This window comes from Macaca fascicularis, chromosome 9 (genome assembly GCF_037993035.2).
Source record: "Macaca fascicularis isolate 582-1 chromosome 9, T2T-MFA8v1.1".
In the NCBI taxonomy this organism is placed as follows: Eukaryota; Metazoa; Chordata; class Mammalia; order Primates; family Cercopithecidae; genus Macaca; species Macaca fascicularis.
In genome coordinates this window covers 140,361,991-140,376,681 of record NC_088383.1, presented here as the reverse complement: position 1 = coordinate 140,376,681, position 14,691 = coordinate 140,361,991, and positions in this window count along the sequence as shown.

Genomic DNA, 14,691 nt, shown 5'->3' with positions numbered 1-14,691 from the left:
CCATCTGGACCTACAATTTTAGGGAGGGAACACAGGTCAAAAGAGAGAACAGAATGAAGAGTTATTTCCTGGGCAGAACCCCTGAAAAGGTGCGGTGAGCGTCTTCAGCCGATGTTCATCTGAGCCCACTCCTTGGAACATAGAGTCTACAATAGCTTTGAAATTTACAACTGCAGCATAGAACTTGTGACTGCATGAATCAAGGAACTATCGCACTGGGAATGCCGCTGATGAGCTGTGAGAGAAATGAACAAACAACTAGAGCCTGTCCTGATCGCGCCCATGTGCCATGGCGGAGGTGCGGTGGTCTCGGGACCCTGGAATCCTGCTCCAGAGATCAGAGCAACCACGAATTGATCCTAAAGGAAGGACAGGGGAGCCCCGGTCCCGGGCTGCATTGCGTCCTGGGCTTCGGAGGAGTGGCCTGCTGCACCTTTAGAAGAGGCAGTCTTCCAGTGGTGTCTGCTGGCTGGATGGTCCCTTGGCTGTGGGAGTGATGAGGTCACACTGAGCAGTGTTGTCTCCACATTCATAAGCTGTGCCTTGGATGCTCTGTGAAAACAACCAAGGTGCCAAGGAAATTAGAATAAGCATTGGAAGCAGGCGCATCTCTGCTTGAAGGAGATAAGACGGGGCCTGGTGAACACAGTTCTGATCTTCCGATTAGGAGCACAATCCTGCCGCAGCTGTGGAGCCCTGCACGTTCTCAATGCCTGAAAAATTACCCTAAAATAATCGCATGGCAGCTCTTGGTCATCACTTTACTTTGACTTTTGAACATCTGATAATTAAGTGTGAGCCTTCTGAAAGGTGCCTCAGTGCTGTGGGAAGCGTATCCTCATGGTAACTGTTCCCTCAGTCTGACCAGACGAATCAGGACAGAAATTAGGTGTCAGATATGGATATTCCCTTTAGAAAGAGCCATCTGATTAGGCTGAGAATTGAGGATGGAAAAACCAATTTCATTCTCTTTGAAAAAAATATGGTATCTGATGACATTGTTTTTCTTGGTATTAAGTTCATGTGTTTGCAAAAACAAAACTGGAATTTCAAGGTTTAAAACATTTATTTTGAGTCTCTACATGGAAGATGAGAACATGAAGTAGAACATTTTATTTTTAAATTATAAACATTTAAAAATAGCATTTAAATACTGAACATTAAAGGCATTTTTAGTGTTGTTAACAAGTGGATGACTATTGAAAGTAGCTTGTGAACAGGCTGTCTATTCATCCTATCTATTAATTCATCTATCTATCTATCTATCTATCTATCTATCTATCTATCTATCTATCCATCCATCCTTCCATCCATCTATATGTCCGTGTATATATGTATGTATCTAGCTAGCTATATATATATGTACACATGCATATATGTATGTATGCATGCATGTATGTATGTGTGTATCTAGCTATCTAGCTAGCTATGGAGGGGTATTTACTATAGGCAATCAACTCATGCAGTTTTGGAACATGAGAAGTCCATGACCTGCAGTTGGAAGTCTCGTACCCCAGGCCCCAAGGAAGTTCTCTGAGGTACCCAGTACTCAGTACCCAAGACCCCATGGATGCTCTGTGAGGTACCCAGTACTCAGTACCCCATACCCCAAGGAGGTTCTGTGAGGTACCCAGTACTCAGTACCCCATACCCCAAGGAGGTTCTGTGAGGTACCCAGTACTCAGTACCCCATACCCCATGGATGTTCTGTGAGGTACCCAGTACTCAGTACCCCAGACCCCATGGATGTTCTGTGAGGTACCCAGTACTCAGTACCCCATACCCCAAGGAGGTTCTGTGAGGTACCCAGTACTCAGTACCCCATACCCCAAGGAGGTTCTGTGAGGTACCCAGTATGCTCCCAGGAAAACCCTTAGTGATGAGATCAGCAAGAGTACTGTATGCTGTTCTCACCTAGGAGCGCTGAAGGGCTGAGCCTTCAAGGGAGAGGCCTGGGCAGGACAATGGCTTGGCCTTGTTCCAGGATCCCTGAGAACCTAGAAGTTGTCAAGAAAAACACATTTTCCCACCCAATTAATGTGGCTAATTTGAAGTGAGTCTCTAAAAGTAGACATTTCGGGGTGAACAGATTGTACCAAAGTGCAGCTGCATTTATTGCATCCTGGGGATCGTAAAGGGCTGGGATTTGTGACAGACGCGTCATTACAGAAGGTGCGAATGATGGACATTCGAGACGAGGATGCGGCGAAGCCCCATCCACTTGAAGAGGCTCCTCACGCGCAGGCAAATGCTCCCTCATCCGCGGTGCTCTTCCACAGTCAGGATCCTCCTCCCCCGTGGGCCTGGTGCTCCCTCATCCGCGGTGCTCCTCCACAGTCAGGATCCTCCTCCCCTGTGGGCCTGGTGCTCCCTCGTCCACGGTGCTGCTCTTCCTCATCCCTTGTCTGGCAAGGACACTGCTGGCTGGCAGCTGCCAGGTGGCCCCTTCCATCTAGAGCAGCAGGCCAGGAGAGACAGAATCAGGTACCCCTCTGGGTGACCATGGCGAGAATTTACCTTCCTCAAGAACTGCAGGCCAAAGCGATTCCAAAGCATAGATCAGGCCAGTCTGAGACCCATGTGATGGGACTATGGGACTCATCCCAAAGGGAACCTTACTCACAGGGAGAAAAGGTGAAGGGCTCTGAATCCATGAAGAGGACAAACACAAGCATCGGGGTTTTCAGGAACGGAAACACAGACTATTGTGCTTGACTTTATTTCAAGCCGTCCTCGGCATGAATAATCCTGCAGCCTCCTGAGACCAGATCCCATAAAGCAACCAACAGGACGTTTACAAGGTAAGTTTCTATTTAGTACCTCGAAGAGACGAGCAGAACCACAGATGGAGAAATCGATGCCTTGTCAATCAAAGTCTGCAAAAGCTCCCTGGCCCGATAAGCACGCCTCTGCTAATCACCGATGGAGACTAATCGACGCATGTCGCCGGCGGGTTTTTCTCTGCACCTGCTGTCCGCTCCCATCTCTTTTGGGCCGCTTGAGTCTCACGTGGGCTTTACTGCAGCTGGCCTCCCTCTCCTGCCCCCTCATTACCGTCTGCAGCTCTGACCACACTGACCTGATTTAAACAGAAGAAAGGAGACGCAGCCTGGGGAGAAGAGGGTGGGCTGCTGGTGCGGTCGTGAGTGTGCGTGAACCAGCGTGGCGCCCCATCCAGGAGACAGCGAGGGAGGATCATCCCACTCGTTCATGCAGGGAGTGGGAATGGGTCCATTACAGGCAGGGTGAAGGCGCTGCATTTTAAGCACCATTCAGTGAAAATCATTTCGAAAGCACAGAGAATCTTTCCAACGGGTAAAAGTATGGAAAGTCCTGCCACCAGAATGTTTTTAAATTAAAATATCACATAACTATTTTCCAAGCCTAAAGTAACAAGGCCCCATCCCGTGGGCTGCTGCAGTGGAGACATTAAATATTGCAGTTTACGTCCTCGAGGGCCGCAAGGTGCCTTTAGATAAAATGTCACCATTCCAGAGACGATTTCATGAAAATAAATTCCCATTTAGCCTTTCCGAGTGCGCTGAAAGCATGATTATCACAGGCAGCAAAGTACAGCTCCCTCAACAAACCAGGCCTTCCCACTCCCGGGTCAGGATGATGATCACTGTCCAGCCGTCCTCCTCTGCCATGTCTGCCTCGATCACCCTTTCCAGCTCAGACACTCGGATTTGACACACCATGGCAATAATCCCTAGTGGAGATACAGCCCTGGCCTCAGGAGATTGTAGCCCAGAGATGGAGGCAGACACTCCAATAAGCACACAGCTAAATGTCGGGGTCAATGTCATGCCTGCTAGAAGGGATGAATCACAGCTGCAGGGGCTGGTCTAGACTCCAGGGAGGGTCAGGGAAGGCTTCACAGTGGGAGTGGTGCCTAGGATGAGGTCCCTAGGAGCAGGGGATGGTGAAAAGGACATGGTTTGCAGTCACAGAGACGCAGACAGAATAGTGCTTGCCAAGGGCCTGGGGCTGCAAGGCAGAGCATCCATGGGTAGGCAGGTGGGTCGGAGCAGAGAGAAAAAGTTGGAGTGGGTGTGAGGTTCAGCTGGGGAGGGTCTACCCTGACAATTATGGAAGGGAAGTGACAGCTCCCTACCTAAGTTTTTAAATAAACAAATTGTATTTAAAGTCAGGTCATTGGTGGAAATTTTGAAGTCAACTATGGTTTTAAAACTAATTGCATTTTATCATTCATACACAGTGATCTTGGTTAAGGGTTTAATCAAAATGTAGAGGAATTCAATTATTTAAAAAAAGCCCTGCTCAAGGGGATAGAAAATCTCATTTTAAATATCAAACTTTAATAATATAAAGTAAGAATATCCCAGTAATTACAAAAATCATATATAGCAACTGGCTTGGTATATTTTTAAATTTTATTGTGATGAAACATATTTTCTCCATTTATTGTGCTTTGGGTAAGTGCTTACTGGAGGATGTGAAAAAGACATTTCTTTTCGCCACAAGACTATATAAACTGCCCTGATTTTGCAGACCAAGGCCAACTTGAAGAAAACAGTCTATTAATCAGAAGGTCGCCTTTTCGGGTACTGTGGGTTGTTTGTGACTTGAGTGAGGAGGACACTTTTTGAGATGGTGAAATGAACAAAGTTTGCTCATGGTAAAAAGAAAACATCTTAAAATCCTTTGTAATATGTGGCTTAGTATTAAAAATGGTAGAGGAAGAAAAAAGTAGAAATTAACATTTTTTTCAACTTAAAAGCCTTAAGGGACTAAGGTTCCAAATGTTACCTAACAGAGAAGATGCCAGCCTGGGACCCGGAAGCTGCAACTTCTCTGCCCTTCCTCCTGTCCTCCTTGCCACCCCAACCCCACTGCAGACATTGATTGGAGCCTTTCAGTGGGGCCTGGGCAAGGAGGGTGGGGGCTGATCCCCAGAAGGGTGCGTTTTGGTCTTGAAGGCTGATTGGCCAATGCCTTGGGTTGGTGCGCACAGATTGCAGAGTTCCGACCCCTTACTGGGGTCAGAGGTTGGAGCAAGGAGGATTTCCTGCAGACAGAGGTTTCTGACCTTGGCCACACAATGGAATCATCGGGGAGCATTTGAAAACGAAGCCTGGATCGAACCTGGAGCAATGATTCAGAATCTCAGGAAAGCCACCAGAGCTGTATCTTTAGGGCTCCCTGGGTGATTTCAGTGTGCACACATGAGAGAACCTGGTCATGGAGGTGATGCTGGGGCTGAGTACTGAAGGAGGAGGTGGAGTCAGTGAGGCCGAGAGTGTGGGGCATGGAGAGTGCTCCTGGCATAGGTGGGCACACATTGGGGCGGGAAGAGGCTGCTGGAGCTGGTTCTGTCCCACTTTCCTAAGGGCTTGTCTGCAGCCACTTACCCCGTCCAGGAGTGTGCACCTTGAAGAACCATAGCTCTCACTGAGGACCTGAGGGACTGCAGACTGCAGAAGTTCCGCAGGGATGGGGGCCCTTCCCAAGCGAGGAATGACTCTATGCCCGTTCCATCTTGCCTTCAAGCAGTGACCTGCATTGGACACAAACCTCTTTTTCCCTTGAGACCCTGCATGTGTCCCTGGGAATCATGCCTGCCTCCTAGATCCCTGGCATCCTGGGATACAGGGCTCCTTCTGGGGCACAGGCTGTAGCTCCCTGGAGTACTCCCAGCCACGGAAAAGCTCCTGGACTGCCCTGGAGCACCCTGCTGCAAGTGGACTCTGTGGCTCGACGATTTCTTGTGAATCGTAGTGTGCATTTACTGAGAAGAAGGTGGGATTTTCGAGTGGAGATCCAGCAAAGCTTGGTAGCAATAAGAACAGCTGATGTACCTGAATTATGCAGATGGCAAACTGACTCAGGAAATCTCCTGTCTCTGCTGCTAATACTGTGAGAGCAGAATGTTAGCACTGAGGGAAATTGAGAATCCGGTTCAGTGCTGTCCAAAGGCAAGGCCATTGTGAAAGGGAGAATGTCAGAGTGAGGAGGGGGAATGCTGCCACGTGGTCCACTTGGCCATCCATTTGTTCATTGGCTCCTGGTGGTGAGGCTGCCCAGGATTGCCCGGGGTGCACGTGGGAGGGCGTGGAGTGTCGATGGGCTTAAAGACACCCTCAAGTGTTCCTGAGCGGGGGAAACTGAGCACCTGTTTTGTTACTGCCATCCCTTGAGATCCGTAGGGTCAGACAGAATGACTGAAGTTGCTACAGTGAATTCTCAGTGACACTGCACTTCAGTGAGATTTGCACACTGTATGTTTCACTCTTACCTCTGGAAGGCTGCAATGTGGTTGCATAAGAATGACTTTCAGCAGCTTTTCTGGAGTGACCACCAAACAATAAGCCAGGGGTCATCACCAGTAAATGTTGCATGTTAAATTACATTTTGAAAACACCGTGTTGAAATAAATAAATAGTATTCTTTGTGGCAAAACTCTTCCGAGCCTATAATAGCTAGCATGCATTTTGGATTCCTAAGAGGGAGATCCGGCCGGGCGCGGTGGCTCAAGCCTGTAATCCCAGCACTTTGGGAGGCCGAGACGGGCGGATCACGAGGTCAGGAGATCGAGACCATCCTGGCTAACACGATGAAACCCCGTCTCTACTAAAAAATACAAAAAACTAGCCGGGCGCGGTGGCGGGCGCCTGTACTCCCAGCTACTCGGGAGGCTGAGGCAGGAGAATGGCGTAAACCCGGGAGGCGGAGCTTGCAGTGAGCTGAGATCCGGCCACTGCACTCCAGCCTGGGCGACAGAGCGAGACTCCGTCTCAAAAAAAAAAAAAAAAAAAAAAAAAAAAAAAAAAAAAAAAAGAGGGAGATCCTATAAAGCACTTTCCAGGTTTAGGTGACCACAGAACATTTCTTGGTCTCCAAGGCATCTCTTGGGACTATTGTTGCAGAAAACACACCTGGGAAACAGTTCTATAGCCATTTCAGCTGTGATGTAAATGAAAAGCATTGCAATGTGTTGTTATTATACACAGATAATGGCTGGGCGGCAAGACTCCCTCTCATGTCTGACTCCAGGGGAAGCAGCTCCCACAGGCAGCTGGCATGGAGGGAGGTTTTAAAGTGACAAAGGGAGCCCTGGGCAGCTGGAGGGCGCTGGGACTTGGCTAGGGGAAAACCCCCTGAGTGCAGTAAGTCCCACACATGCCTGGCACGTCACACCACTGTTGCCTCCTCTTTGACCAGAGTCTCACCCCAGCTCTTCAATGACAAATGCCAGTAGTGCCATCCCGACTGGGTGCTGGGGACTGTCAAAGCCTCACCCACCACTGGAGATGAAGTCCCACCAGCCTGCCACTCAGGTCCATCCAGCCCCCAAATCCCATTTCAGGGTCAGCTTCCTTCCCGGGAAGGGTTTCCTGGGAAACCAGGAGCAGAGAGTTGCTTTCAGGAAGTTGACTGGGGAGTTCTCCAGGCAACACCACCTGGGGACAGGGAGCAAGTAGGGCTGGCAGGGAGGAAGGTTAGCCGGAGTCCCCAGGGTCACTCCAAGCTGTGGCAAGCGGACTTAGCCTCTGCACCTGCACAAGGGGATTGAGGCTCTGCACCTGCACGGGAACCAGCTACTCCCAGGGAAAAGGAAGGTCACTCTAGCCTGTGCAGTTCCTAGGGAGAGACGAAGCTGTGAGCCCTGACAACACCCCCAGAAGCTGGGGAAAGGGCCTTTTCCTTCTAAGAGGACAGAGGACAGGATGCGGGAGGCACATCACAGCATCTGCCAACACAACTTAACACAACACCTGCCTGCTTCTTACAGAGTGAAATGCAGAGGAAGGAACTATGTTCTATAAATGGTGTGCACGTCTAAAACGTTTTAAATTACTAAATAAAATTTTAAAATACTGTATTTCTGCTCAACATCAAAGTTATTAAAATGTTGAATTTCAATAAATATATTTTAAAATGTGGTGGTATATTCTCAGTTTATTACTTGGCAACTTGGAATGCAGATTTGTATTCTTAACAATGTTTATTTAACATTTCATATTGTAAAGATGTCATTTCGCCAATAATTATCCTGTAATGTAATGCAACTTTTACCAAAATCATAATAGTGCTTTTTGAGAAACATAATAGCTAACTCTAAAACTTACCTGGAAAGATAGTGGGAGAGAACCCATTCTTCAAAACATCAAAAATATGTTATAGCTATAGTGATTTAAAAAGTACTTAATTAGTGCAGGATAAACAAATAAAGCAATGAAACATACAGAACAGAGGATCAGAAGCATGTGTATGGTTCAGGTCATTGCAGTCTGTTTTCTGCTACTATCACAGAATACCTGAGACTGGGTAGTTTATAAAGAACAAAGACTTATTTCTTATGGTTTTGGAGGGTGGAAAGTCTAAGATCAAGGAGCCCTCATCTGGTGAGGACCCTCCTGCTCTGTTGTCCCATTTTGAAAGGCATCTTCTTGAAGGCAGCAGGGTGATGGGAGAACCTTAGAGAAATGATCTGACTCCTGCAGCAATCTTATTCTAGGGATGTTAGCCAGCTCTGGGCCTGGGAAAGAGATGGAAAATCCAGCTTTGCACCTGTTGTGAGGTATAGGCACACTGGAAGAGCCTGCAGTGAAGATGAAATAGGCATTGAGAGTATGGCTAGGTTTTCCTCAAGCAAGCTGGAAAATCCCAGGGCTGCCCTGAGCTAGACGCTAAACGCCTATACAAAAATCTCTGAAAAGGATAGGAGTTTCTGTCACTTTCATGAGCCACAGGTTAGAATTTATGACTCACCAGGAGGGGAAGGCTGTGAATACACCAGACTCTCAGGTAAAAACCCTGGAGGGCCACGGTCAGATCAACTTGAAACCTGGTTTTAGTTAAACACAGTTCCTAGTTGGATTAAGGTGATCAATTACCATCTGTGGGCTTAGTAAAGATGAACCCTCTTAGGAAGAGGATAACATCATTAAACACCACAATATTTTATCCACAGTGTCTAGTACTTAATAAAATTGTATCTTTAGAAAGTGGTAACACAATACTGAAATTAAAGAGAAAAAATAAACTACAGAAACAGATCAATAGATGATGCAATTATCTGAGCTATTTGACAAGGACTTTAGTATAACTATGACGAGTATGTTAAAGAAAATAGATACAGAACCGTGGAAGACACATGAAAAAATGGAAAATATTACCAAAGAATAAGAACGTATTAAGATGAATCAAATAAACATTCTGGAATGAAAAAAATAATAACTGAAATTAAATTAAGAATCACTGGATGGGTATAACTGGGTATAACTGCAGATTTTTTTTGCAGGGAGCAGGGTCTCTCTCTGTCACTCAGGCTGGAGTGCAGTGGTGTGATCTCAGTTCACTGCAGCCTTGAACTCCTGGACTCAAATAATCCTCCAGCTCAGCCTTTCAAATTGCTGGGATTATAGGAGTGAGTCACCAGGCCTGATACATAACAGAAGAAGAAAGTATTAGGAAATGGAAGGTCAGGGTAGTAGAACATATCCAGACAGAAGTACGATGATATAATTGAGTAAAAAGAGAGAGTATGAGTTAAATTGGATGTGGCATACAGTTCTAAAATACCTGTAGTGGAGCCCCAGAATGAGAAGACAGAGTAAACGGAGAGAAGGAAAATTTAATGAGTAATGGCCATGAGTTTTCTAAAACAAGGAAAAGAATTCTAGCAGACTCAGGTAGTTGAGATTTGGAGGGCAGTGTATGTACAAGAAGGAATTTTCTCAGAGAAAGTTCCAGAAGTGTGCTCCAGGGTCCCACTGAGTCTTGGGCTGAGTTCTCAGCTAAGGACATATTAGAGTGAGATTCCTTGAGTCAGGACAAAGATGGGGTCAGGGGGCAGTCAATGGAGCAGGTCAGATCTCACAGGAGACATAGACGAGCTCCAACCGGTGAGACAGAAGGGATTACACTGAAGATGTACTGGTTTCAGTGGAGATGCAGAAGAACTGCACCTCAGAAATAGCTACTCTAGGCCTGCTCAAAAATAGCATGAAGTCAAAGGAAATAGTGAAATGAACAAACGGATCACTGACCCTTAGCTCACTCCACACGCAACACAACTTCAAACAAAATAGACCAAAGTGGAGAAGCTTAAAAATATAGATTTTCTAGGAAAAAAAAACCAGGAGGAAACCTGGGATTAGGCAAAGATTTTTTAAGAATTCTTAATTGTAAGTGAAAATATTTGAGAAGTTGGACTTTATCAAAATAAACACTTCTGCTCTGTGGTCAAAACCATCAAAACATAAAAATATAAGACACAAACTAGGAGAAAATATTCCAAATGACTGCTATCCAGAACATAAAAATGACTTGCAACTCAGTAAGATGGTAAACACCCTAATTCAATATTGGCAGAATCCCGGCATTTCTCAAAAGGTGATATTTGGATAATCGATCAACACATTAAAAGATATACACCATTTGGTGACCAGGAGAACGGGAATAAAAACCACAGTGAGGGGCCACTACCTGACTCCTGAAAAAGCTAAAATATTTTTTAAAACAGTAACACTGAGAAAGGTGGGAATGCGGAACAGCTGGAAACCTCATACTTCAGTGGAAGGAGGGGATGATTGTGCAACCTGCTTAGAAAATAGTCTAGCTGTTTCTTATAAAGTTAAACACACACTTGCCACCACAGAGCCCAGCAATTCCGTTCCTGGGCATTTGCCCAAGAGTAATGGGAATGCATGTTCAACACAGTATTTATACACTTACATCCCTGGCAGCTTCCCTCAACAGTACAAAACTGGAAATGATCTCAATTTTTTTTTCAATTAGAGAATGAATAGAAATATTTTGGAATATCCATATAATGGAGCAACATTCAGCAATAAAAATGAATACAACACTGATTTACATGACAACATGGATGAATAATGAAAAACATTATTCTCATCAAAAGAAGCCGGACACAAAACAGTACACATAACTCCATTTATATTTCTATGGAATTCTAGAACAGAACTAATGCACAGAGACAAATAGCAGCTGCCAGAGGGTAGGGATGGGAAGATTGACCAGAAGAAAATTGAGGACCCTTTTAAGGTGACAAAAATGTATCTGCCAAAACTCCGGCAAACTGTAAACTTCATTCAAATGAGTGTTTCTTACAATTTATACATGCTACTTCCGTAAACTTGATGTAAAGCACAATGTTGTGTGCTACCTACTCAGCAAAATGGCCAGAATTGAAACGGTAGATTCTATTGAGTGTTTGAAGAAGTGTGGAGCAGCTAGATCACTCATTGATATGATTTGGATGTGTGTCCTCTCTAAATCTCATTTTGAATTGTAATCCCCAGTGTTGGAGGTGGGGACTGGTGGGAGGTGACTGACTCATGGGGGCGGACTTCTTCTGAATGGTTTAGCTCCATCCTCTTGGTACTGTCCTCATGATGGTAAGTGAGTTCTCATGAGATCTGGTCCTTTAAAAGTGTGTTGCACCATCCACATGAGCCTTGTTCCTATTCTTGTCATGTGACATGCCTGCTCCTCTTTCGCCTTCTGCCACGATTGTAAGGTTCCTGAGGCTACCCTGGAAGCTGAGCAGATGTTGGCGCCACGCTTGTACAGACTGCAGAACCATGATCTAATTAAACCTCTTCTCTTTATAAATTACTCAGCGTCTGATATTTCTTTATAGCAATGCAAGAATTCTCTACTGCTGGTAGGAGTGTACATTGGTACAACTCTTTTAGAAATCTATGTGGCAATTCTATTGAACTGAAAGCATGTAACTGAGTAATTCCATTCACTGTTAAAGATGCCACAAAAATGTGCACATGAGCGTGCCATAGTGTTTATTGCAGCTTTGTTAGCCAGACCTCCAAATGAAAGCCATCCAGATGCCAATGAATAGTGGGAAGATCACACAGAACACTGGAGGGAGGAGGTGCAACCACCTGTAGTGACACGGGCACATCTCACAAACCCAATTCTGAGTGTAAGAGGACGTGCACAAAGGAGCACACCCTGTGTCATTCCAGGCTTATGGGGTCCAGAGCCAGGTGAGTGTACGCCACACTGTCACAGGGTCTGGCTTCCCTCAGGGGAGGTGGGAGTGCGACAGGAAGTGAACTCCAAGGAGCTTCTACAGGTGCCGTAATGACCGTTTCCTGATCTCATTGCGGGTTACATCGATTTGTGCACTTTGTGAAATTTCAAGATGTACATTTGTAATTTGTGCAGTATTCTGAATGTTTAATTTACTTAATACAAAGTATACATCAAAATGTCAAAAGAAAATACATGTTTCAATAGTGAACAAAATATTTGACTAGAATTCAAATAAATACAAATGGGGCTGAAGCTGTATCAAGGTGGGCTGTGAGGGAGCTCTGTGAGTCTCGCGAAGGCGATGGGAGATTTGGGAGGAGACTGGGGACATAGCGGGTGACAGGAGACCCTGAAGGCAGCCCTGACTCCTGATGGACTCTGGAGGGATCTGGTTACAGGCACTTTTTTTGGTAGAACAATCTGGTGTGCATGTTTGCATAGGTGTCCTTGTATATGCAAAAGTATTTCATGACAGACACTAAAAACTTTAATTGTGACTCCTTCTGAGAAGCATAACTGGCCGTGTGAAGAGAGATGCATTTTATTGATCCTTCATTCATACGTTAAGTATTTACCAGCCATTTACCTAACAATTTACAGTAAATAAATTCAGCAAATGGAATGAACACAGCATCATCGTTCAAAATCAATAGCTTTACTTTGCGTCAATTAGAGAGTGTGACAGAGACAGAACCTACTCATAACAGGGGCAAATCTGCTTTGATGGTGCCTGTGGTGAGAACCATGGACGGAAGTGGAGAGGACCTCACACCAGCAGAGGCGCCTGACCCCACCTGTGTCCAAAGGGAGCCGCACCTCCTCCCAGGTGAACCATCGAGCACCGCAGCCCTTACACTGCTTCCAGAATGTGCCTTCAAAAACTTAGTCTATGCTATGGGAGGTATTGGATCATTTCTCAGAAAAATTGTTTAAAAGCAGACAGTCTGTGACGGAAATCAAAGTGGGTCACACGTACCTCTTTTTCTTTCTATAGAAGCAAACCATTTATTCAAAATTAGTGATGTCAAATATTGTTTAGGAGAGAAAAATAAACCTCTGTCAATGTGTGAGACAGAAATAAGTTTGGAAACCCTAATGATGTGTTAAGGTTGTGCTCACCCCTACAATTTTTGCAAGTGAAAAGGTTTGGAAGGAAAAAGAAGTATGCATGTTCGTTAATTCAGCAGATGATAGCACAGGGTGCAGTGGAGAATGAACACGCTGGGCAGGCCCATTTGACTTAGTGCCTGCCTCTCTCACGTTTGGATTTCTAGTTTCAGTGACTAAACATCTCATTTAAAAAGGTAATAGAATGAACTATTTTCACTTGCTCCAGGTCTTTCATATCAACAAGCGAGCTGAATCCTATGATAACTTTATAAATGAAGAAATTCGAGCTTAGAGAGGTGAAGTCGTTGGATCAAGCAAGGCAATTAATTTAGACGTCAGCACATTGAATTCCTGACTTTCAAATTCCATGTTTTGTGTCTATTTCTGCTGTTTACTAAAACATTTGGTTTTTATTTTTCAACTGTGACAATTACTTGGCAAAGCAGACAACAAGGTTCATTCACTGTAGTTGGATGTTTTGCTTTTGTTGAGGTCAGAGGGCTCCCTGGCTGCCTAACGACACTGGAGACCTCCCCTTTCTTACTGAAGAATGGACTCTGGAACACTGTCATCCTACATGTAAGCAGTGTCTGTTTCTCACTTTCCAGCATCTTTCCAGCATGCAAACACATCCATTGCAGTAAAGTAGTGACCTGCCCCAATGCACTGTGTTTAAGGTATGCAATAGGAATGTTCAGCTGAGTGCTGGCGGGGGAGAATACATGCTGTTTGGTCAATGAGTTGGCTTACTTTGGAAAAAGAATCATCAATCTGATAAGCAATGAGTACAATGTTTAAGATGTTTTAAATTCTTGTGTAGAACTAACTTTTCTACAGCATTCACTTTGTGAACCACCAGAGAAAAAAATAGCTGGGGCAGAAATGATAGTTTAATTTACATGTCAGAAAAGCAGCCAAGAAAACATTGAACAGCTTGAGGATACAGTGCTGCCAAGTAGCATGACTTAGAAATTCAATTCAGCTTTGTAAGGAAAATATTTCTCTTCCCACTTCTGCAGAAGGAAAAGTCCCAGGATCCTGGAGGCTGGGTGGAAATGGCAGTCATCACAGCCTGGCTCCCCATAGCCCCAGCACAGGCGCAGGATATGTGAGCCGCTGGCTGTGGACACCCGTGCCACCACTGTCCACAAGGGGAGGGATGGTTGGAAGGCATTGGAACCCTGTTCTGCCATTGTCAGTCCCCAGCTTTGGTCTTGAATCTGCAGAAAGAAGAATTTGCTTCATTAACCTACAGGATCAGAGAGGGGCCACCACAATGGAGTTAAGAAAAGAGGTCCTGGTTCCCAGACTGAGGGCCAAGAAGAGGTTAAACGTGATGACGCTCACTATGAGAGTGTGTTCCTGCCATGAATTTCAAGAGCTGGTCATGCTTCATGTGTCTTCAGTCTCTGCATGTAGCTTGGCACCTGGCACCTAATAGGTGTTCCATTAACACCTGTTAACCGAAATGACCTTGAAAATAATGCTGATAACAGCAAAGTGAGAAGAACCTTACGGTGAGCCACTTTGAATACC